Here is a 26,299-nt window from a genome sequence, read left to right as displayed (position 1 = left end):
AAAGCATACCATTCTCTTCATTATGTTCTCCTGGGCCCCTCTGTGCTGATTCTGCCATTCCCTGCTGCAATCCTGGCTTGTAATTAACAGTTGTAGGCAGTGTTTACAAACAAAAGACTGGCTTCTAATCAGAGTATCATAGGCTGAGAACTAGCTTACTGTGTGACTCATGCAGAGCTTGGAGAGGGTGTGTAAAGCTTCTGCCAATGACAAGCAGTGCTGCACATTCCACACATTCCAGCCTGAGCCTGACAGAGCCGACAGAGGAAAGAAGATACAATTTATTACAGAGAAACTAGAAAAGGCTGCAGTAAGACAGACCACATTAGAACAGGCATAGGAACTTATAGGATAGAAGAAATAAGGCTTAACATTTTGTTACAGAGTCTCTCAATTTAAAGGGGAACTGAAGAGAGAGGTATATGGAGGCTGTCATGTTTATTTCCTTTTAATCAATACCAGTTACCTGGCGGCCCTGCTGGTCTATTTCTCTGCAGTAGTATCTGATTAAAACCAGAAACAAGCATGCAGCTAGTCTTGTCAGATCAGACTTATAAGTCTGAACCACTGAAACACCTGATCTGCTGCATGCTTGTTCAGGGGCTATGGCTAATAGTATTAGAGGCAGAGGATCAGCAGGGCTGCCAGGCAACTGGTATTGTCTAAAAGAAAATAAACATGACAGCCTCCATATACCTCTCTCTTCAGTTCCCCTTTAAGGGGTAAAATGATTTGCTTACTCAGATTAAACCATAGTCATAGGGCTTAACTCACAAACCGGTGCTAACTGTTAGTACGTTGTGAAGAGTTCTTCGCGTGATAACGGTTATCGCGCGCAAAAATTCATGTTCGCGCGTTAACGCAAATTTATCGTGCATTAATGGTCGCGTTTGTGAGATACATTCGCGTTATCACACGAACGTTAAAGCACGAAAAATTCACGTTAACACACAAACACAAATTTGTGCGTGTGATAACCTTTTCTTGTCGACACCTGCGGTAAAACGCGCGAAAAGCCATGCTAACAGCCGTGCTAACAGTTAGCACCGTTTTGTGAATCAAGCCCATAGTCTTGCCAGTTTTTCCCATGTCATATCTTGGCCAATCAGAGCATGGCACAGGGCCCTATGCAACAGTTTGATTGGCCTTTAGTGTTGGACTAGTTATTAAGCCTGATTTTCCATGCCTGCAAGTCTTTTTCTACATTTCTACTGAGTTACTGTATGTTGAGAAAAGCAAAGACCTATTTATCATGCTTCTACCTGTAGGATGATAATTAGCGCAGAATGGCCTCGTTCAGAAGAGTGGCTCTTTATAGCGGATGATTCATTTATTCCCTGGCTTTTAAATGAAGTCATGCACAACCTTGGCGTTTTACAAATGGATCCCCCCCCCCTCGCCAGCAACGGCAGGAGCGTCCAAGACGTGTTTACATCTGTACTAAACTCCTTGAATGCTCAACATATATCTGCGAGGTAGTCAAAGAAGTTTCCTGCATACTACAGCATCAAGGATATCTGCTATGTTGCATTTTTAGACGAGATGGCTTCACTGAATCTTCTATATTTTATTTTGAGGCTGGGAACACACTAGGCAGAAATGCCAGCATTGCGTAAAACGCAGCGTGTATGTGTAAAATGTTAGTTAATGGGATGCATAAAAAACGCATATACATATTGCATGCGTTTTATAATATGCGTTTTTAAAAACGCTGGTTCTGTTGCATATTTTTCAAAAACGCATCAAAAACGCACATACTGAAAGTCAATGGTGACGCAGAGGTATTGACTTTTGGTGCGTTTTGCATGCGTTTTTTTTAAGAAAAATGTTTTATGATGTATTTCTGATTCCTGTTGACTTACTAGTGATTTGCATCAAATGCATATAAAAAAAAGTATGCAAAATGCGTACAAAACGCATACGCGTTTTTTTATCAGAACCGTAAACGCATTGAAACGCACGCAAAATGCAAGAAAAACGCATGTGTGGGGAAAAAAAAGCAAAACGTGAATGCACAAAAATCGTAGTCATGCAATAGCCTCTATAATAGGGAAGCTTGGAGGTCCAAAGCACACAGTAGAGTATACCAATACCTTCAATGAAGCAAAAAGAGTCTGGGACAGTGAGAACAGAGAGAGTACGGGCTATATAATAAATACATCCGTCTATCAAGTTCAACAAGAAAAAAATCACCATCCTGAACATACGTATCCCAGTTGATACAGGGGAAGGCAACAAAAAAAAAAAAACGTATAAGGCCTGGGCCAATTAGCCTTAAAAGGGAAAAATTCTTTCTTGACTCCAGATGACAGTCGGATAACTCCCTGGATCAACTCTACTGGGAATTACATAGTAATTATAGCCGTGGATGCCCTTCAATGCAAGGAAAGCATCCAAGCCCTCATTAAATTCAGATATAGAGTTTGCCATAACTATTACATTTAGTAAATAGTAGTATATAGTAAATATCAGTTAAGTTTCCCTGACTTGGTAGCCTAATGTTGCACAATCTGCATTTCCTAGGTAACATGGGTTGCGCTAATTGCGCAAAGCATGCTATTTAGTCGGGGTATGCAATGGTAAAATTGTTGTGCGCTCCCCGCACCTGACAACTGTACCGATTTTAAGCAAATGGCCCTGAGAGTGTTATAACAATTTAAGGGCATGCATAAACAGACAATGGGATGCATAAAAAAATGCAGCTATTATGCCACTTTGATTGCCAATATGGAAATGGACCAATCAACCTGATGTCAAAATGAACAGGAACTTAAAGTGATCTGATGGACTGAAAGGTCTGAGTCAGGGATAATCAATGTGATGCTAATATTCACTGGCATAATAATATCCTCCACTGTTAGGGAGCTTCCCACATAGCAGAGTAGCGCAGAAAGTGTTGTAATCTTCACCTATTCCACCACGCTGCATCAGGTCTCCACTTCCTCCCAGAAGCCGCACGCTCTATGCTGCCAACCTCCAGCCCCGGTCACATGACATGCATTGGGAGCCGGGTATGCAGCATAGAGCGAGTTGCTAACAGAGGCGGGGCAAGGTCCTCCAGTACCCTAGGCTTAGACACCAAAGTGCGCCCCTCCATCCCTCCCACCCCAGCCGTCACACACTGATTGCTATTAGGCTAAGAGGCAACCCATGCACCCCTCCCCCCCCCCAACACCTTAACCTTCCTGGCGGTAACCCCGTAGTTCGGGGTAAGCCGTGCAGGAGGTTTTCTCAGGCCCTGCTGGGCCGATTTGCGTAATTTTTTTTTTGCTAGCTGTGTGAGCACACCGATCGCCGCTGCCCCGCCGTTATCCGCGTCGCTGCAGAGCCCCCCCAGACCCCTGCGCTGCCTGGCCTATCAGTGCCAGGCAGCGCTGACTTTGAGGGGTGGATCGGGACTCCCTTAGATGTCACGATGTCCATGACGTCGGTGACGTCATCCCGCCCCTTCGCCGGAGGGGGTAGGGGGGTAGGGGGATGCCGCTGCACAGCGGCTATCATGTAGCGAGCCTAGGGCTCGCTACATGATTTTAAAAAAAAATCAAAAAAAGGCTGCGCTGCCCCCTGGCGTTTTTTAATAGACCGCCAGGAGGGTTAATATCTAGTTATCTGGCTTGCAGTCACTGCCATGTATCCCCGTTTTTATTTCTATCTGCTTCAAACACAATAGGGGAATGATAGCTGAGTAAGTTGTGCGCCCCCTCCTACACTGCGCCCTGAGGCTGGAGCCTCTCTCGCCTCTGCCTGGTCCTGGTTGCCCAGAGGAAGAGGATTTCCAGTGCAGCGCGAAGCATGTGGGATTTTGTCTGGCCACAACGCATGGGTGGGGAGGGGGAAGCTTGGAGCCTGGGAGGCTATTGGTACACCCCTGATAACAATCCCCCAGTTGATGTAAATTTTATGCTGATGTTGTGCATCTGCAAATGTATGCAACTTGGGCCTGGACTAATCAAATGTGGCAGCTGTGTAAATTTGTAGCTATGCCTCCCCAGATATCAGTATTAGGTAGCTAGAGGTGCCCCAGTCAGTTAGCAGTGGTAGGTAGCCTTCTGAGTCCCCAAGAAAGCAGCATTATGAAGCCATATATGACCCATTACCTGTATTAGATACGTAAAAAGGAAGGTTCAGACTGTGCTGCCCAAATATCCATACAATACTTATCACCCTAAAAGGAAATCGTCTTTAGGTTGTCCTCATTAGACTATATATGATCTTTTTTTTCCCTGTCTTCTTTAAAGCAGACCTGAACTCAGAACTTCCTTTCTGCTCTAAAAGATGCACAACAGCATAATAACCTTTATAGAAAAACATTTATTTGTTAAAGCTGATACAAATTCTGCAATAAATATGCAGTGTGTCTACTTCCTGCTCTCATGGAAGCAGACATAGGGTTAACATCCTGTGTTTACAAATTAGCTTCTCTGCCTAGGCAGCCAGCTGACACAGCTCAGGGATAAAATTTCAGTTGTGATTAGTCACAGATGAGGCTGGATTAGACAGGCTAAACTCTCTAAATACATACAGGGTGCATTTCTCTATGTTCCTGTTCTGTACAAGAGTTCAGGTCCACTTCCAATCTACCTTTCCTCAAAAACAAACAAAAACAACATTATAATGCATACAGTTGTAACAGCAATGGAGGGGGTAACCACCAGTGATTATCAGGTCACCCGCCTTCACCTGGTGCAACAACACTTTCCAAAAACCACACTCGCCCTTTATGATATGTTACAACAGCTCCACCATCATGCTGTATGCAATGCAGGGGGCCACCGCAGCACATGTTACTGCATTGCTATGCGATTCTCCAAGATTCGGTTGCGATCCCAATTCATTTATGATGAATGGAATCGCACTATGAGAACACAGAAATGCTTGCAACCAAGCATTGCGATTTTGCTGTAAATAACAACCGAGGCCGGGTTTTACTTTTTCAGCACCTAGGCCAAGTATATTTGGCTCCCCTTCCATGTGCATCAGCACCCCTCCCATTCCATGTGGAGCCTCCTCATAGGCAAACGCAGGGGGATTACAGCTGCCCAGAATCCCCCCTTAGACCAGAATAGAGAGACACCAGAATATCTTCAGGCATCCTGCAGCTCACAGCACCATGCTGCTGACTGCACTATGTGCTGCCCCGCCCCCTATCTTTCCTTGCTACAGTTGACTGGATGGAGCAGCAGCGTGTATACAGAGCATGGAGCTGCAGTGTGTGTACAGAGAATGGAGTAGCAGTGTGTGTACAGAGCATGGGGCAGCAGCATGTGTACAGAGCACGGAGCAGCAGCGTGTGTACAAAGCACGGAGCAGCAGCGTGTGTACAGAGCATGGAGCAGCAGTGTGTGTACAGAGCATGGAGCAGCAGTGTGTGTACAGAGCATGGAGCAGCAGCGTGTGTACAGAGCACGGAGCAGCAGCGTGTGTATAGAGCATGTGGCAGCAGTGTGTGTACAGAGCATGGAGCAGCAGTGTGTGTACAGAGCACGGAGCAGCAGCGTGTGTACAGAACCTGGAGCAGCAGTGTGTGCACAGAGCAAAGAGCAGCAGTGTGTGTACAGAGCATGGAGCCACAGTGTGTGTATAGAGCATGGAGCAGCAGTGTGTGTACAGAGCATGGAGCAGCAGCGTGTGTACAGAGCACGGAGCAGCAGCGTGTGTACAGAGCATGGAACAGCAGTGTGTGCACAGAGCATGGAGCAGCAGTGTGTGTACAGAGCATGGAGCCACAGTGTGTGTACAGAGCATGGAGTAGCAGTGCGTGCACAGAGCATGGAGCAGGATTGTGTGTACAGAGCTTGGAGCCACAGTGTGTGTACAGAGCATGGAGCAGCAGTGTGTGTACAGAGCATGGAGCAGCAATGTGTGTACAGAGCATGGAGCAGCAGCACGTGTACAGAACATGGAGCAGCAGCACGTGTACAGAGCATGGAGCAGCAGTGTGTGTACAGAGCATGAAGCAGCAGTGTGTGTACAGAGCATGGAGCAGCAATGTGTGTACAGAGCATGGCACAGCAGTGTGTGTACAGAGCATGGAGCAGCAGTGTGTGTACAAAACATGGAGCAGCAGCGTGTGTACAGAGCATGGAGCAGCAGTGTGTGTACAGAGCATGGAGCAGCAATGTGTGTACAGAGCATGGAGCAGCAGCACGTGTACAGAACATGGAGCAGCAGCACGTGTACAGAGCATGGAGCAGCAGCGTGTATACAGAGCATGGAGCAGCAGTGTGTGTACAGAGCATGGAGCAGCAATGTGTGTACAGAGCATGGCACAGCAGTGTGTGTACAGAGCATGGAGCAGCAGTGTGTGTACAAAACATGGAGCAGCAGCGTGTGTACAGAGCATGGAGCAGCAGTGTGTGTACAGAGCATGGAGCAGCAGTGTGTGTACAGAGCATGGAGCAGCAGCACGTGTACAGAGCATGGAGCAGCAGCGTGTGTACAGAGCATGGAGCAGGAGCGTGTGTACAGAGCATGGAGCAGCAGTGTGTGTACAGAGCATGGAGCAGCAATGTGTGTACAGAGCATGGCACAGCAGTGTGTGTACAGAGCATGGAGCAGCAGTGTGTGTACAGAAGATGGAGCAGCAGCGTGTGTACAGAGCATGGAGCAGCAGTGTGTGTACAGAGCATGGAGCAGCAGCACATGTACAGAGCTCAAATACCCCTTTTTAAAATTCGAGTTTGGTCGAATTCGAATAGTAAATTATTCGAGGTCAGTCGAATATTCGAGTCGAATAATTTTTACTATTCGATTCGGACTTCGAGCTCACTATTCGAGTCGGTATTCGAGCTAACTATTCGAGCTGACTATTCGAATTGGCCTTAAATAGCTTCCAACACTTGTTTTGAGGGTGAATGATGCAAGAAACCTCTTTTTTTCCAAGTAACAACAGCAAGTGATTATGTGGGGATGTTCCTTTAAAAAAAAATGTGGAAAGAGAAGTTGTGTCCTTAATTTTGTTCAGTAGTGTTACTGTATATACTTGTTCTTCTTCTTCTTTATCTTTCTTCTTCTTCTTCTCGATCTTCTTCTTCTATATTGTCTTCATCTTCTTCTTCTTCTTCTTCTTCTTCTTCTTCTTCTTCTTCTTCTTCTTCTTCTTCTTCTTCTTCTTCTTCTTCTTCTTCTTCTTCTTCTTCTTCTTCTTCTTCTTCTTCTTCTTCTTCATCTTCATCTTCTTCATCTTCTTCATCTTCTTCATCTTCTTCATCTTCTTCTTCATCTTCTTCTTCTTCTTCTTCATCTTCTCCTTCCTTTTCAATATCGTCTTCTTCTTCTTCACGTATTTCTCTTTTCGATTTTTTTTTTAAAGAAATGCAGCTATTTTTGAGCGTAACAAATAGCTGGTGGGCGCACGCATGTTGGAAGCGCCATTGTATGTGCTCCCTGGCAGTGGAAACACAAAGACAGCAGGAGGTAAATTCAGCAGCCGGAGGAGGAGGATGAGTGTGTGGCAGCAGGCAGTCAATGAGGCAGGCAGCTCGCCGTGACATAATAGCCCTGGTACCTAGCGGTGATACCAGGGCTGTAAATAAACACAACAGGAGGTCCCAGACAGCGGTCGTGCAGCCCACATTGTGTCCAATACACAACTGGGACAACACAGTTTTCAACCCGGGCACCTCAGAAAAATTAAACCTTCTTTTTTTTTTTTTTAATGGTTTGTTTGGTTTTTGGTTTTGCAACCAATATAGCTATTGTTTGACGTAATAGCTGGTGGCAGAGTGACAGCAGAAGGTAAATCATCTGTGTACCCTGGCAGTGGGAAACACAGACAGACAGCAGCAGCAGGAGGAGGAATGGAGGAGTAGGCGAGCAGCTATTGTTTGACGTAATAGCTGGTGGCAGAGTGGCAGCAGAAGGTAAATCATCTGTGTACCCTGGCAGTGGGAAACACAGACAGACAGCAGCAGCAGGAGGAGGAATGGAGGAGGTATGGAGGAGCAGTGTGAGTGTGGCAGCAGGTAGGCAGCGTGACATAATAGCCCTGGTACCTAGCGGTGATACCAGGGCTGTAAATAAACACAACAGGAGGTCCCAGACAGCGGTCGTGCAGCCCACATTGTGTCCAATACACAACTGGGACAACACAGTTTTCAACCCGGGCACCTCAGAAAAATTAAACCTTTTTTTTTTTTTAATGGTTTGTTTGGTTTTTGGTTTTGCAACCAATATAGCTATTGTTTGACGTAATAGCTGGTGGCAGAGTGGCAGCAGAAGGTAAATCATCTGTGTACCCTGGCAGTGGGAAACACAGACAGACAGCAGCAGCAGGAGGAGGAATGGAGGAGTAGGCGAGCAGCTATTGTTTGACGTAATAGCTGGTGGCAGAGTGGCAGCAGAAGGTAAATCATCTGTGTACCCTGGCAGTGGGAAACACAGACAGACAGCAGCAGCAGCAGCAGCAGGAGGAGGTATGGAGGAGCAGTGTGAGTGTGGCAGCAGGTAGGCAGCGTGACATAATAGCCCTGGTACCTAGCGGTGATACCAGGGCTGTAAATAAACACAACAGGAGGTCCCAGACAGCGGTCGTGCAGCCCACATTGTGTCCAATACACAACTGGGACAACACAGTTTTCAACCCGGGCACCTCAGAAAAATTAAACCTTTTTTTTTTTTTTAATGGTTTTTTGGTTTTTGGTTTTGCAACCAATATAGCTATTGTTTGACGTAATAGCTGGTGGCAGAGTGGCAGCAGAAGAAGGTAATTCTGTGTACGCTGGCAGTGGGAAACACAGACAGACAGCAGAAGGGCAGTACACAGCAGCCCACTGTAGGTGTAAAATGTGTGGCTGCAGGCGACGTAATAGTCAAAGTGAACCAGGCTGGCTTAGTGAGCAGGAGCCAGGAGGTGGTAAAGGGTGGTAAGGCACATTAACGATGGTTCCGGCAGCCAGTTCATGTCCCCCTCTCGCCGACAACAGGGGCCAGGAACTCGCCTTCCACCCACGCCTGGTTCATCTTGAGAAACGTCAGTCTGTCCACAGACTTGTGAGACAGACGTGAGCGTTTCTCGGTGACCACGCCACCAGCTGCACTGAAGCAGCGCTCGGACAGCACGCTGGAAGGGGGGCAGGACAGCACTTCCAGGGCGTACTGCGCCAGCTCGCTCCAGATCTCCATGCGCTTGACCCAATACTCCATGGGATCAACAGGGGCATCGCTGTCAAGCCCGCTGTACGACCCCATGTAGTCAGCCACCATGCGGGTCAGGCGCTGGCTGTGACCGGAGGAGGATGCTGCTGCATGCATCTCCTCTCTAGTCACTGCTGCCGGAGCCTCTACAGTCCTGTAGAGCTCGTGGCTGAGAGACAGCAAGTCTGTGGGGCGCTTGCTGCTGCTGGATGCAGGCACCTGCTGCTGCCTCTGTGCTGGCTGCTGGACAGTGGGGGTGGAAGGCTGGGGGAAGGCTTCCTCCAAGCGCTCAACAAGGGCCTGCTGCAAGCTCCTTATTTGTTGCGCTGGGTCTCCTCCTGCAGGCGGCAGGAACTGGCTCAACTTCCCCTTGAGGCGTGGGTCCAACATCATGCTGATCCAGATGTCCTCCCTCTGCTTCATCTGGATCACCCTGGGGTCCCTGCGCAGGCACGTCAGCATGTGCGCTGCCATTGGGAAGAGGCGGGCCACGTCTGCTGGCACATCGACGTCAGTGCTGTCCTCATCCTCCTCCTCTGCCGCCTCATCCTCTCTCCACCCCCGCACCAACTCAGCTGCGCTGTGCTGATCCCCCTCATCAGCAGCCAGGTCAGGGACCTCCACCAAGTCCTCCTCCTCCTCCCCCTCAGAGGTGGACTGCGCAGCTGGTTGCCGCTCCTGCTGGTCCAAGGCTGCCGCTCCCTGTTCCAGCAAAGCATCGAGGGCCCTGTTCAGCAGAGAAACCAGGGGCACCCACTCGCAGACCATAGCATGGTCCCTGCTCACCATGTTTGTGGCCTGCAGGAAGGGAGCCAGCACTAAGCACACCTGCTGCATGTACCTCCAGTCATCATCGGGGACGATGGACGGGAAGTTGCTGGTCTTGTCCCTTCTCAGGGCTGCGGAAACAGTGGCCAGGGCAAGGTACTGTTTGACAGCGCGCCTCTGTTCAACCAGACGCTCCAACATCGCCAGGGTGGAGTTCCAGCGAGTCGGAACGTCAAGGATCAGCCGATGGCGTGGCAGATCCAGCTCCTTTTGCACGTCTTCCAGGCTCGCACAGGCTGCAGCCGAGCGCCGGAAGTGACGCACAACATTCCTTGCCGTTTCCAGCAGTTCGCCCATCCCCTGGTAGGTGCGCAGGAACTTCTGCACCACCAGGTTCAGCACGTGGGCAAGACAGGGGATGTGGGTCAGGTTTCCCCTGTCTATTGCGGCAACCAGATTGGCCCCATTGTCGGCCACCACCTCTCCGACTCTGAGGCCTCTGGGGGTCAGCCAAATCCTCTCCTGCTCCTGGAGTTTGGCCAACACATGGGTTGCCGTCAGCTTGGTCTTCCCAAGGCTGACCAAGTGCAGCAGCGCTTGGCAGTGGCGGGCCTTCACGCTGCTGCTGAGGCGGGGGGTTTGGCCAGGTGTGCCGGAGGATGGCAGAGGATCGGAGGAACCTGCTGCAGTTCCCCTGAGCCTGCAGGGTGGCACCACCCACTGTGTTGCTGCTGCTGCTGTGCCCGCTGCTGCTCTCCCATCCTCACCCCCTTCCACCAAGCTGACCCAGTGGACAGTGAAGGACAGGTAGCGGCCTGTCCCGAAGCGGCTGCTCCAGGAGTCCATGGTGACGTGGACCCTTTCACCAACCGCGTGCTCCAGCCCTCGCTCCACATTGGCCATCACAAAGCGGTGCAGTGCAGGAATGGCCTTGCGGGAGAAAAAGTGTCTGCTGGGGAGCTGCCAGTCTGGGGCTGCGCAAGCAAGCAGCGCACGAATGTCGCTCCCCTCCTGCACGAGCGTGTACGGCAGGAGTTGGGAGCACATGGCCCGTGCCAGCAAGCCGTTCAGCTGCCGCACGCGACGGCTGCTGGGAGGCAGAGCCCTAACCACCCCCTGGAAGGACTCGCTCAAAAGGCTCTGGCGTGGCCTTTTGCTGACACGGGAATCAGCAGACACAGCAGAGGAGGCCACTGAGGACTGGCTGCCAGAACAGGCCTCAGTGTCGGCGGCAGGAGTTGCAGAGGGGGGAGGAGCAGTGCGTTTCCGCACTCCTGCTGGTGCTGCTGGAGGAGCAGGAGGGCGGGTGGCTGCTGTTGCTGCTGCTGCTGCTGAAGGCTGTGCAGTGATGGGTGTGGTGCCACTGCCAGCAGCAGATGCCTTCAGCCTCTGGAACTCCTCATGCTGGTGGAAATGTTTAGCCGCAAGGTGGTTGGTGAGCGAGCTGGTGCTGAACTTTAAGGGGTCTGCACCTCTGCTCAACTTCCGCTGACAGTGGTTGCAAGTGGCGTACTTGCTGTACACAGTGGGCATGGTGAAAAACCGCCAGATTGGTGACAGAAACTTCCCCCTACGGCATGGAAGCGCTGCTGCCTGTCTCCCTGTGGTGGTTGGGGGGGGGGGCTTGGGTGCGGCTGGGGGTGGTACTGGCTGATGCTGCTGCTGCTGCTGCTGAGCCTGAGACACCAGCAGGCTGTGGGACGCTGCCAATGCTTGCAATGATGCGCCTCCTTGCAAGGCCCACAAGCGCATCCTCCTCCTCCTCCTCAGAGCTGCTGAGGACGACATCCCCTGGAGGTGGTGGCACCCAGTCTCTGTCTGTCACCGGGTCATCATCATCCTCCCCCTCCTGAAACATGTCCTGCTGGGATGAGGACCCCCCAAACTCCTCTCCTGATGCATGGATGGGCTGCTTGACTGTCGCCACAGTCTTGCTGTCCAATCCCTCATCCCCCAAAGTGCCCATCAGCATCTCCTCCTCAAGATCGCCAACAACAGCAGACAATTTACTCATGATGCCTGGGGTCAAAAGACTGCTGAATGACAGGTCGGCGAGTGACGGTGAACTGGCCTCCTCCCCAGACCCTGCTGGGCGGCTGCTGCGAACAGGGTTGGTGGTGGTGGTGAGGGTGGAGGCCTCGGATGCAGAGCTGATGGCGGGCTGCTCATCCTCCGTCATGAGTTGCACCACAGTGTCTGCATCCTTTTCCTCAATGGGACGTTTCCGACCCGGCTGGAGGAAAATGGGAGCAGGTGCTACACGCTGCTGCTGCTGTGTCTCTGCAGCGTGAGTTGCAGATGCTCCTGCTGGGCGGCGCCCAAGGCGTCCACGGCCAGTGGCTATGGGAGGAATGTTAGCCACTGACGCTGCTGCTGCTGCTGCGGAACTGTGCATGGTGGCGCGCCCGCGGCCGCGGCTTGCCACAATGCTGCTCCCTCTCCTCCTGATTCCCTTGCTGCCCTTCCCCTTGCCCAAACCGCGCTGGCTGCCACTTCCAGACATCTTCAATGTTTTGGGCGTATAGACAAAAGTTTTTTAAAAGGGCGGGTGAAAAGTGGGGTACTTTAATGGAGTGGGTTGGTTGGTGAGGTGACTGAGTGAGTGTCCCCTAGTACAGTAAGTAAGTAGTAACAGTCAGGAAGTACAACTAGCAGTTACAATAATCAGTAGTAATCACAAGTAAATTTAGTGTGTGTACACTCAGACAGTGAGTGCACGCACGCAGGAGCTAGTAGCCTATGAACACAGTGACTGAGTGTCCTAGACTCCTAGTACAGTAAGAGTAAGTAGTAACAGTAAGTAGAACTAACTAATTACAATAATCAATCAGCGATCAGAAGGAAATGGAGTGTGGGTGTGTGTACACTCAGACAGTGAGTGCACGCACGCAGGAGCTAGTAGCCTATGAACACAGTGACTGAGTGTCCTAGACTCCTAGTACAGTAAGAGTAAGTAGTAACAGTAAGTAGAACTAACTAATTACAATAATCAATCAGCGATCAGAAGGAAATGGAGTGTGGGTGTGTGTACACTCAGACAGTGAGTGCACGCACGCAGGAGCTAGTAGCCTATGAACACAGTGACTGAGTGTCCTAGACTCCTAGTACAGTAAGAGTAAGTAGTAACAGTAAGTAGAACTAACTAATTACAATAATCAATCAGCGATCAGAAGGAAATGGAGTGTGGGTGGTGTGTGTACACTCAGACAGTGAGTGACCGCACGCAGGAGCTAGTAGCCTATGAACACAGTGACTGAGTGTCCTAGACTCCTAGTACAGTAAGAGTAAGTAGTAACAGTAAGTAGAACTAACTAATTACAATAATCAATCAGCGATCAGAAGGAAATGGAGTGTGGGTGTGTGTACACTCAGACAGTGAGTGCACGCACGCAGGAGCTAGTAGCCTATGAACACAGTGACTGAGTGTCCTAGACTCCTAGTACAGTAAGAGTAAGTAGTAACAGTAAGTAGAACTAACTAATTACAATAATCAATCAGCGATCAGAAGGAAATGGAGTGTGGGTGGTGTGTGTACACTCAGACAGTGAGTGACTGTACGCAGGAGCTAGTAGCCTATGGACAGTGACTGAGCGTCCTAGACTCCTAGTACAGTAAGAGTAAGTAGTAACAGTAAGTAGAACTAACTAATTACAATAATCAATCAGCGATCAGAAGGAAATGGAGTGTGGGTGTGTGTACACTCAGACAGTGAGTGCACGCACGCAGGAGCTAGTAGCCTATGAACACAGTGACTGAGTGTCCTAGACTCCTAGTACAGTAAGAGTAAGTAGTAACAGTAAGTAGAACTAACTAATTACAATAATCAATCAGCGATCAGAAGGAAATGGAGTGTGGGTGTGTGTACACTCAGACAGTGAGTGCACGCACGCAGGAGCTAGTAGCCTATGAACACAGTGACTGAGTGTCCTAGACTCCTAGTACAGTAAGAGTAAGTAGTAACAGTAAGTAGAACTAACTAATTACAATAATCAATCAGCGATCAGAAGGAAATGGAGTGTGGGTGGTGTGTGTACACTCAGACAGTGAGTGACCGCACGCAGGAGCTAGTAGCCTATGAACACAGTGACTGAGTGTCCTAGACTCCTAGTACAGTAAGAGTAAGTAGTAACAGTAAGTAGAACTAACTAATTACAATAATCAATCAGCGATCAGAAGGAAATGGAGTGTGGGTGTGTGTACACTCAGACAGTGAGTGCACGCACGCAGGAGCTAGTAGCCTATGAACACAGTGACTGAGTGTCCTAGACTCCTAGTACAGTAAGAGTAAGTAGTAACAGTAGGTAGAACTAACTAATTACAATAATCAATCAGCGATCAGAAGGAAATGGAGTGTGGGTGTGTGTACACTCAGACAGTGAGTGACCGCACGCAGGAGCTAGTAGCCTATGGACAGTGACTGAGTTTCCTAGACTCCTAGTACAGTAAGAGTAAGTAGTAACAGTAAGTAGAACTAACTAATTACAATAATCAATCAGCGATCAGAAGGAAATGGAGTGTGGGTGGTGTGTGTACACTCAGACAGTGAGTGACCGCACGCAGGAGCTAGTAGCCTATGGACAGTGACTGAGTGTCCTAGACTCCTAGTACAGTAAGAGTAAGTAGTAACAGTAAGTAGAACTAACTAATTACAATAATCAATCAGCGATCAGAAGGAAATGGGGTGTGGGTGTGTGTACACTCAGACAGTGAGTGCACGCACGCAGGAGCTAGTAGCCTATGGACAGTGACTGAGTGTCCTAGACTCCTAGTACAGTAAGAGTAAGTAGTAACAGTAAGTAGAACTAACTAATTACGATAATCAATCAGCGATCAGAAGGAAATAGAGTGTGTGTTGTGTGTGTACACTCAGACAGTGAGTGCAGTGCGCACACGCAGGAGCTAGTAGCCTATATGAACAGTGACAGTGAGTGTCCCTACGGGTACAGTAAGAGTAAGTAGTAAGTAAGTACAACTAACTAACAATAATCTATCAGTAATCAGAAGGAAATAGAGTGTGTGTACACACAGACAGTGAGTGAGTGCACACACGCAGGAGCTAGCTAGTAGCCTATAAACAGTGACAGTCAGTGAGTGTCCTACTCCTAGTACAGTATAACTACAATACTATTAGTAAAGGACAGCAGAAATACTGGTATAGATGAGAGAAATAAACAGAGGACAGCTGCCCACAGAGGCAAGGCCCCCCTGAGGCCTAAACCTGTAAGCTTGCAGCAGCTGCCTGTCTCTAATGTAACACACAAGCTACTAACTAAAATACAATGTCTATCTAACTAACAACAATATAGGTGTATATGGCAGGTGTAGGTGAGCAAAAACGCTAGGTAAATTATCACAATAGAGCACTTGCTAAGCCAAAGCACAAAGGAGCAACTCTCTCTCTGTACAAGTCTCAGGCAAGCATGGAGAAACGGAACATGGCGGCCGCTATTTATAGGGTAGGGGCTGGCCAGGGTCCCCCTCTGTGATTGGCTGCCGTCAGAGGGCCTGGGAGCCCTCTGATTGGCTCTAAGGACATCAATCTGGGCTATGACGCTATTCGAGCTCGGTACCGAGCTCGAATAGCGCCGGGTTGCTCGAATAGCTCGAATAGTGAATGGGCTATTCGAGTGTACTCGGATAGCCCATTCGAATAGCTCCAGCTATTCGGAGCTCGAATACCGAGCTCGAATAGCTGAAAAAGAGCTCGAATATTCGAGCTACTCGAATATTCGAGCTCTGCTGAGCACCACTGCAGAGCATGTGCGCTACTGTGTGATTGCTTCACTTTCCCTTTATTACCAATGTCGGCAGTCCTCATTATTATCTGTATCCAAACTGCTCCTGATCGATCCCGTTATATCCTACCATATTATTATGCTGTATTGTGCGTGGCTGAGGGAGGAATACCCACCCCCCCCCCCCCCCCCCCGAAAATCCTGGGTTTGCCCCTGCTACTCTTCCATGTGTAACAGCCATGTACTACCGCAGCTTTCACTTGACTTCACTTCATATGTAGCAACCCCTATTTCATGTCCAGGTGTCCGCTTGGGCTGCAGCCGCCCAAGGCCAAGGCCTTTGTGACCTTTCCAGAAATCCAGCCCTAAATGGAAACATTAGACAGTACAGTTTATGAACCTTCTGATGTCCCTGCAGATTGCATCACTGTGTTGCCAAAAGCGCAAGTGGAAACGAGGCCTTACAGAGTATACTGATTTTTCTCATCAACGTTTGCTGCCAATGCCTGAACCCTCATTTCCCTACCACAAAATATACAATTACCACAGCTCTACCTGTACGCAGCTGCTCCACCAACACTTCTGTATTTGCCTTTCATACACGTGTACGGGCAAACCTGACATGTAAAGTCAAAGCAAGCAGCAGGATTTTCTGGCCAAGTTAGTTTGCATGCTTTTATGTCACATATAGAAAGTTGCATAACCATGCACTGTGGCCACAACCGAAGTGCTAAAGCTCCCTCTAGAGGTTGCTTGACACCATTGTTTCCTCAGAATTCGAATGTATTGTAGGCACGGTAATGTCGCTATGGAATTCATAGGATGGGGGTGATTTCAGAGGCCAGGAATTTGCTGACAGCCTCTTGTTTTACAGTACTGTCAAATCTAAACTCAAAGAGTAAGATCTGACTTTACAGAACTAAAATGTCCTCAGAATCTGCAGCATAATTTGAGCGAGGAGAATTGTGTGTTTATAACCCTTCTCAAAGAAGCATTAAGCTCATTTGGAAGTTTAAGGTATCATTTATCTTGGACATTTCTCAGAGGAATACATTATTTTTCTAAAATGGGCTGGATTGTCTCAGTTCCCAGCATACACCAGAAGGAAGAAATAAAAGAAACTTAGCAAAACCAGAAGTGGGTATAGATGGGGGCTCAGGGAACTAATGTAAAAAAAGAAGGCATGGGGGCTGTTGTACATTGCATAATGCTACAGAAATAAATCAAAGCCCAACTCTGAGCTGAATCAAAATGTAAATTTTGACACTTCCTAAAAATACAGTTTTTTGTTTGTTTTTTCTTCAATTAACCACTTCAGCACCACAGGGTTTTTTGCTTAAAAACCAGAGCAATTTTCACGTTTCAGCGCTCCTCCCATCCATTCACCAATAACTTTATTGCTACTCATCAGATGTAAATGATCTATATCTTGTTTTTTTTGCCACAAATTATGCTTTGTGAGGGTGATATTTGCTTTTAGTAATTATGTTATTATCTGTGCATTTTAAAGGGAAAAATGAGAAAAAAAAAGAAAAAATACACTATTTCTCCATTTCCATCCACTATAGTTTTCAAATAAACAATGTTACCATAGGTAAAACACACACATTCTATTTGCTAATTTGTCCTGGTTATCTCAACATTTAAATAATGTTCCTAGTACAATGTATGGCGAAAATATATTAGTTTCTGGTTTGTGTTTTTTGTTTTCTCATTGTACTCTATCAGTAATTAAAAGCCCTTTTCTTCATGATTAACAGTAATACACTCTCATGGCATACATATTTTAAAAGCTAAGTCCCTAGGGTAACTATGTATTCTCTTTTCAATGCTGTCACTTTTGTTGTTTTTACAAGTATTTATTTGGGGGTATAGAGTACATGAAAATAACAGTTTTATTGCTTTTCATTCAGTCTTCCGGTAAAAAAAATCACATGACTTATCCCTCAGTTGTCAAACACCACAAAATCTATTCTCTCACTTGTCACGGTTAAAATGATACCCTATATACATAATCAGATAGCTTATTGAGCATACAGCACACTGTTTACCACAAGTACGCCTATCTACTCCCCTGAGCCCCAGGTAAAGTTCTGTGGGGAGTAGATAAGCGTAGCAAGGGTTTCAAAGTGGTTAATGGTGGGTGCATGCGTACGCCCGAGCCCACTGCTCATTTACTCTGGTACTTCACCTAAGTACCCACGGGCAGATCACAGCCAGGTGGATCCGGGATCTCCACAGAGGAACGATCATTCCCTGATCCATTCTAGCCAAATCTGCAAGCGTTGTAAACGAGTGATCGAGTATACGATTGTTCCACGAACGCCACGAAAGTCAATGAGGATCGGAACAATCCTCCACAATTGAATCCAACATGGTGGTCGTTCCAAAACAAATGATTGGGTGGTGTGCATCGTGAAACACTGTTTAACAAATTTTCATTGCGTGATGTTGCACGATATCACAGGAAAAATATTTTTTTTAAAAAATCGTCCTGAAAAATTGCATCGTGGGTATGAGCCTTTACACATCAGGGATTGATGAACTGGAATAATAATAATAATAATTATAATAATAATAATAAACGTATCCCTATACACTACCTGAAAAGGATCTATACAAAGATGGTGGCCGAACTCCCTACTCCCTGCACACTATTCTGTCAATTAGACTGAGCAACTGCCATTCTGTAATACCGGTTCAACACTATAAGCGCTTTTGTGAGCGCTTGCCTTTGATTGGCGCTTTTTAAAAAATCGCTCCCATTCACTTTCATTAAAATCGCTGTAAAATTCACGCAAAAAATCTGTTCGCAATTTTTACCGGGATTTTAATGAAAGTGAATAGGTGCAATTTTTAAAAAGCGTTAATCAAACGCAAGCACTCACAAAAGTCCTTATAGTGTGGATCCCACCTAAGTGCTATAAGAGAAATCCCCATGAGGAGATGGACTAGTCCAAAGAGTGTCAGATCTGTCATATTTGTATTACCTAGTGTAAGTGTCAGCAATATAGGAAAAAAATACTTTTATAGTGCAGTTACTGGGACAAACATTCATCTTATATGTATGTATTTTACATACTTACAGCTTTCCATGGTTCCTTAAAGGGAAACTCCGACCAAGAATTGAACTTTATCCCAATCAGTAGCTGATAAATGAGAAATCTATTCCTTTTTACAAACAGACCATCAGGAAGGGGGGGGGGGGGGGCGCTGTATGACTGATATTGGGATGAAACCCCTCCCACAAATAACTCTGAGGACCGTGGTACTCCTGGCAGTTTCCTGTCTGTGAACTTTGTTACATTGTGGGAAATAGCTGTTTACAGCTGTTTCCAACTGCCAAAACAGCATGCAGCAGCTACAGCACCTGCCAACAGTAAAAATGTCACCATGTAATAAATGTCAGAATGTAAATCAGGGATTTAAAAGATTTTATAATGGGCAAACACAGACTAAATCATTTATAAATAATGATTGTAAAACTTAAGCACTTTTTTTATTACATTATTTTCACTGGAGTTCCTCTTTACATATTTTGACATTGACATGTGGCCTTCTTTCTCATTTCAGGAAGTTAGGAAGTACAATGTATATAAAACTAGGAGTCCATTTTCATAAATCGGCTCCAATAGGCTTTTTTTACGCTGTGTAAATATAATCCCCTTTCACCTGACACGTCATGATAGGAGATTCAGAGCTGTAATGTTCAGAAGGTAAATTATTCCTCCAGCGTGCTGCTGACCTCGTCCTCCTCCAGGCGAGGGAGGGTGCTGCATGCCTGTCAGTCCTGAACACATGCTCATAGCTGCTTGTAATGAGGATCACTTATGTTCATAAATCATGTTCCTGCCAGCTGTATTCCTACCTGCTGCAAATATGTCTACACATTCCAAGAGTACGGACATGCACAGGGCAAAAATGAACCCAATTGCTGGTTACTGTAAAGGACAAATGAAGTGAGAGAGGTAGTGGTTCTCATCCGGATTCCGGATATCCGAACTACCCGGATAATCCGAACTTTTGCCGGTATCCGAACCCGGATTCCGGATTTCTGTGCAAATCCGAATAGCACTACGCGGATATTTATCAGGAACTCCAAGAGAAGAGACCCAACACCGTCTTCAAGTATATTATAAGCTCTTTTATTTATTTAAAGCATCAAAAAGACAAAAAGGGCAAGTCTGTGCGACGTTTCGAGAGGCGACTCCTCTCTTATTCAAGCTGACAAGCCCTCTGATTACATGAAACACAATCAGCCTTAAAGAGAATCTGTATTGTTAAAATCGCACAAAAGTAAACATACCACTGCGTTAGGGGACAACTTCTATTACCCTCTGTCACAATTTCGCCGCTCCCCGCCGCATTAAAAGTGGTTAAAAACAGTTTTAAAAAGTTTGTTTATAAACAAACAAAATGGCCACCAAAACAGGAAGTAGGTTATAGAAAATACATAGAAAATACATCCATACACAAGCAGGCTGTATACACCCTTCCTTTTGTATCTCAAGAGATCATTGTGTGTTTCTTTCCCCCTGCATCTCTCATGCACTGAAGTTTCAGGCTGCTCTTTTCTTCTTGCAAACAGCTTTGCCTTTGTCTGTAATCCTCAGTATGTGAAAGCCCAGCCAGCTCAGAGGATGATTTATCCAGCTTGTAAAAGATAAGAGAGAAGAGAGAATCTGCCATAATCTAAATAACACACAGGCAGTGTGCAGAGAGGTGCCTGGAGGGGGGAGATTCATCACAGAACCACAACACTGAAGAACTTGGCAGCCTTCCAGACACAGGCCGACAAGTCTGACAGGGGAAAGATACATTGATTTATTACAGAGACTGTTATAGTAGAAAGTGCTGTAGTAAGCCAGAACACATTAGAATAACTTTTGGAACTTGTAGGATGATAAAAAACAGGATGCAATTTTTGTTACGGAGTCTCTTTAAATAGTCCTTGCTCCACTAGGGAGCCAATCAAAATGGTCTGAACGCCCTGTCATCAACCAATTAGGTTAAGTTCCTGCTTGCAGGCCCTCCCATCCAGGGCCGGATTACTGACCAGGCAACAAAAGCAGTCGCTTGGGGCCCCATTCAGAGTCAAAGGGGCCCCATCAGCACATAAACCAGCCCTCGCCATCCTGTCAGCGGTGGCTGGATGGTATAATGGTTAAAGGGACTCTGAGCAGTGCAGTAACTATGAAAAGAAGCATATCATTTTAAAGCTCTCTTTCTCCTCTTTCCAATGATATATAAACCGCCGCCCTATGCCTTTTAGTTTTCGCTATTTTCACGATCGAAATCGCGGCTGCGGCAATTTTGATCACAAAAATTGTGAAAACTAAAAGGCGTAGAGTGGCAGTTTATCTATCATTGGAAAGAGGAGGAAGAGAGCTTCAAAATGATATGTCTTTCCATAGTTACACTGTATTACAGAGGATGACTTTTCTCCAAAGTTGGCAGCTCGATTCAACACAATGCAATGAAATATAAGGAACCCAGGGGGATATAATTACAAACATCATGCTGGTAGGTGTGAGGATGTAATTAATTAGTTGTGGGTATGCTTAAAGGCATACCCACAGGCACTGCTCGGAGTCCTCTGTAACAAAAATTACAACGTTTTTTCTACCATGTTACAAGTTCCTAAACCTATTCTAATCTGTTCTGGCTCACTGCAGTACTTTGTACTATCAAGGTCTATGTAATAAATCAATGTATCTTTCCCCTGTCAGACTTGTCGGCCTGTGTCTGGAAGGCTGCCAACTCTTCCGTGCTGGTCTGTTCCTCTATGCACACTCCAGTGTGTGTTTTATTTACATAAGCCAGCAGCTTCTCTGCTATCTTATCAGTGATAGAAGAGAGCTGGATAAAAATCCTCCTCTGTTAGGCCCCATACACACATCAGACCATAGTCTTTTGAAAATGAAAGATCACAGACCAATCTTACCACCCTTCATGTAGTATGAGAGCCATACTCTACACAGTCTTTTCTATGGAGCTGAACTCCACATCAGAAATTTTTTTGCAAGATGCTGCACACAAAGATGCTGTACAGACACAAAAGATCAGTATCTGCAAAAGATCTGTTCCTGCCAAAGATCCATTCCTGCAAATTGCAATGATAGTCTATGAGATCTGCAGATCATCATACACACATGATTTAACTGACATTCATCTGCAGATCAGATCCACCAGGATGGATTTTCAGATCTGCAGATGATTGCTTGATCTGCAGATGAATGTCAGTTAAATCATGTGTGTATGATGATCTGCAGATCTCATAGACTATCATTGCAATTTGCAGGAATGGATTTTTGGCAGGAACAGATCTTTTGCAGATACTGATCTTTTGTGTCTGTACAGCATCTGTGTGTGCAGCATCTTGCAAAGATTTTTTTCTGATGTGGAATTCAGCTCCATAGAATAGACTGTGTAGAGTATGGCTCTCATATTACATGAAGGGTGGTAAGATTGGTCTGTGATCTTTCATTTTCAAAAGACTATAGTCTGATGTGTGTATGAGCCTTTAGGCTGTGAAAGTAGCTGGCTGACACATACTGAGGAATTACAAACACAGGCACAGGCAGAGCTGTCTGCAGGAAGCCTGTAATGTTCAGTGCATGAGAGAAGAAGGGGACAGAAGGTAAACACACAAATGATCTTTTGAGATTCAAAAGGAAAGCTGTATACAGCCTGCTTGTGTATGGATGTATTTTCTATGTGTGGACGTATTGTACATCAATCTACTTCCTGTTTTGGTGGCCATTTTGTTTGTTTATAAACAAACTTTTTAAAACTGTTTTTGACTACTTTTAATGCGGCGGGGAGCGGCGAAATTGTGACAGAGGGTAATAGGAGATGTCCCCTAACACACTGGTATGTTTACTTTTGTGCGATTTTAACAATACATATTCTCTTTAAGGGCTCTGCCTCTGACACAGGAGACCTGGGTTCGAATCTCGTCTCTGCCTGTTCAGTAAGCCAGCACCTATTCAGTAGGAGACCTTAGGCAAGTCTCTCTAACACTGCTACTGCCTATAGGGCGCGTCCTAGTGGCTGCAGCTCTGGCGCTTTGAGTCCGCCAGGAGAAAAGCGCAATATAAATGTTATTTGTCTTGTCTTGTCAAATGATGCCGTTGAGCTGCTGCTGATTGTCTTCAGAGCCAGGCTCTCCTCCTAGGTCCCACTCCTGTTACTGTGCACTCTGCCGCTGCCCACTCCTCCCTCCCTTCCCACAGAGAACCACAGCTGCAGCAAGAATGATAGCAGCAGATGGCAAAAGCTCACTCACCTATCCATGATCCAAGCGATAGAGATCCCGTCATCTGAAACCCATCTGTCTCTTCTACAGTGCAGCCGCTCGCTCTGAACTTCCTAATTCTCAGATCAGGCAGGAAGTAGGAAGTAGTAATAGTAGTAGTATCAGAGCAACAGCACTCTAGAGGAGACAGATGGGCTCCGGATGACAGGACCTCTATTGCTTGGATCGCAATAGGTGAATGTGAGTCATCTGGTGCTGTCATTCTCCCTCGCTGCGGCTGCCTTCTCTGCTGGACTATCATATTCACTGGGATGGAGGCTGCATGGTGGCTGTCTAGTTTGAGAGGAAATCGTTGTTCGGTGGTGGGGGTGGTTATGTAATTCTGTCTGGGGAAAGGCTTCCGGTTTGGCGGTGTCCAGAGCTTTCTGCTATTGCCAGGCTGGAGATGCAGGGGGAAAGTGCTGCTGCTGTGATATCTGGCGCCCTCTTCACAGGGGTGCCCCAGCCCCTGAGTTCAAATGTCCCAGCCATTCATCTCTCACTCTGCATTTTGCCGCTGCTATTCCCTGCATTGTGCACCCACAGAGGAAAGCAGGCTGTTGCCCATAGCAACCAGTAGCTTGGCTGCCCTGGTGTATGCGGCAAGTTGCTGTGCAGCGGCATCTTCTGATTCTATTACGACATGATGGGGGGCCCAAATCAGTTACTTTGCTTAGGGCCCCATTTAGCCTTAATCCGGCTCTGCTCCCATCTGATGGAGGACCTGATGGGGAACTACATCTATTTATACACTCCAATCATTTTAAAATGGCCGCTAGAGGGCCGACCAATGAGGGTAGAGCATGTTCTGAATGGAAAAAACGTCATTCAACCGTCATGCGGAAATCCGCATTGAAAATCCGCATGTGGTTGCGTTCAATGCGTATGCATAAAAACGTACGCGTAAAAACCATATTCCAATACTATAACCACGCGGAAATCCGCATTGGATATCCGCATATGGTTAAAGTTAATACGTATGCGTACAAACGTACGCGTAAACACCCGGAAGCAAAAAAATCGTCTAAACCATAGACGTTTCAATCCAATCGCCTATACCGGTTACGCATAAAACTGATCTTTACAGATTGAAAAATGTACATGCTCCTAACCCTAATAGGAATGAGTGTCAACAATATATAATAAGAGAAATCTAAAAAAAATATAAAAAAATTACAAAACTCACGCTAGGTGTCTGGCGGCCACCCACAGCGGCGGCCAGACACCAAACGTCACAACAAAAATAAACCACATCTCGCCCTATGATTGATTTATGTGGGGATGACCACACAGATACTTAAAATGCGCATCTCTGCGCATAAGTCAGCTATCCGCTCGGGCACATCTGAACAAGCGGTTGCTAGCCATTTTTCTGCCTGTCACCATAATGTTAGCCAGTTGAGGGTCCAGGTGATTGACTCTGTCCCCCGCCACGCAGGGGGGGGGGGGTGATAGGGTCAAATTATTATTGAGACGCGAGTTGTTTTGGATTAGGAAGCTGGATGCCCTTGGTCCAGGGGGTCTTAACCGGGAGTGCGAGTTGGGTCCATGTGTTTATAGATAGATGTCTTGTTGTTTATTGCTTGGTCTGGACGCCTGGAGTCTTCTTTTTGGGTTGGTTCTGTTACCTTTTTTCCCCGATCCTTCCCGACCTGCGGCCACAATTGGTGGCCGCAGGTCGGGGGGGGGGGGGGGGGGGGGAGAGGAGCTTATAGCAAAATTTATTATTTTTTGTTTGAAAAAAATATTTATTTACTGACTATGTTGATTTGTTGGCTCTCCTGGACTGGCCGCTGCTGATATGTGGTCGCCAGTCCGGGTTGGCCTTCAAAGCATATTTTTTTTTATTTTTTGCCTGTTTCTTTCCCGACTGGCCGCCAGGGATGGACGCCAGTTGGGACGGAATTGGTAATTTTATTCTCGCCAGCCCAGACTATTTAGGCGGACGCCAGTCTGGGAGGGCGAGATGTGGTTTATTTTTGTTGTGACGTTTGGTGTCTGGCCGCCGCTGTGGGTGGCCGCCAGACACCTAGCGTGAGTTTTGTCATTTTTTCTTTTTTTATATTTTTTTTAGATTTCTCTTATTATATATTGTTGACACTCATTCCTATTAGGGTTAAGAGTATGTACATTTTTCAATCTGTAAAGATCAGTTTTATGCGTAACCGGTATAGGCGATTGGATTGAAACGTCTATGGTTTAGACTATTTTTTGCTTCCGGGTGTTTGCGCGTACGTTTGTACGCATACGCATTAACTTTAACCATATGCGGATATCCAATGTGGATTTCCGCGTGGTTATAGTATTGGAATATGCTTTTTATGCGTACGTTTTTACGCATACGCATTGAACGCAACCACATGCGGATTTTCAATGCGGATTTCCGCATGACGGTTGAATGACATTTTTTCCATTCAGAACATGCTCTACCCTCATTGGTCGGCCCTCTAGCAGCCATTTTAAAATGATTGGAGTGTATAAATAGATGTAGTTCCCCATCAGGTCCTCCATCAGATGGGAGCGCCTGCAAGCAGGAACTTAACCTAATTGGTTGATGACAGGGCGTCCAGACCATTTTGATTGGCTCCCTAGTGGAGCAAGGACTATTTAAGGCTGATTGTGTCTTATGTATTCAGAGGGCTTGTCAGCTTGAGAAAGAGAGGAGTCGCCTCTCAAAACGTCGCACAGACTTGCCCTTTTTGTCTTTTTGATGCTTTAAATAAATAAAAGAGCTTATAATATACTTGAAGACGGTGCTGGGTCTCTTCTCTTGGAGTTCCTGCTTGCTGTTCCGGGAGACAGAGGAACAACGACCAATAGCACGTCGCATCTAGATGGTTGGGTGCTGCCTGTAACCACTTGTCCACTACGCGGATATTTATCCGCAATCGGGATATCCGGACGGATATCCGAATCCGGATAGTGTAACCAGGGAGATGACGTCCATAGTGCTCCCAGCAGAAGCCCTAGCAACCAATCACAGAGGGGAACCCTGGCCAGCCCCTCCTGCATATAAAGTGGCGGCCATGATGAAAAAATCATCCTTGCTTGTGACTGCTCACTGAGAGACATCTCCAGTGCTGTTTGGTTGAGCAAGTGCTTTCTACTGTGCATTCTAGCATTTTTGCACATAAACACCTGTACTATACACTCTTTTATTGTTGTTTAGTTAGCTAGCTTGTATTTTGATTTTAGTTAATCTGTGTGACAGTCTCTGTGCTGCAGCAGCTCTGCTAGTTAGGTCCTGTCTGTGTCTGTGTGGGCCTGTGCTATTAGCCTTAGCTACAGTATAGGTTAGGGAATAGGATTACTGTGTTATTGTGTAGTTATTTTAGTACTGCAGTGCTAGTTAGTTGTTAGAGTA

Source organism: Hyperolius riggenbachi, chromosome 1 (genome assembly GCF_040937935.1).
Source record: "Hyperolius riggenbachi isolate aHypRig1 chromosome 1, aHypRig1.pri, whole genome shotgun sequence".
Taxonomy (NCBI): Eukaryota; Metazoa; Chordata; class Amphibia; order Anura; family Hyperoliidae; genus Hyperolius; species Hyperolius riggenbachi.
The sequence above is the reverse complement of the archived record's forward strand: the minus strand, read 5'-3'. Positions refer to the sequence as shown.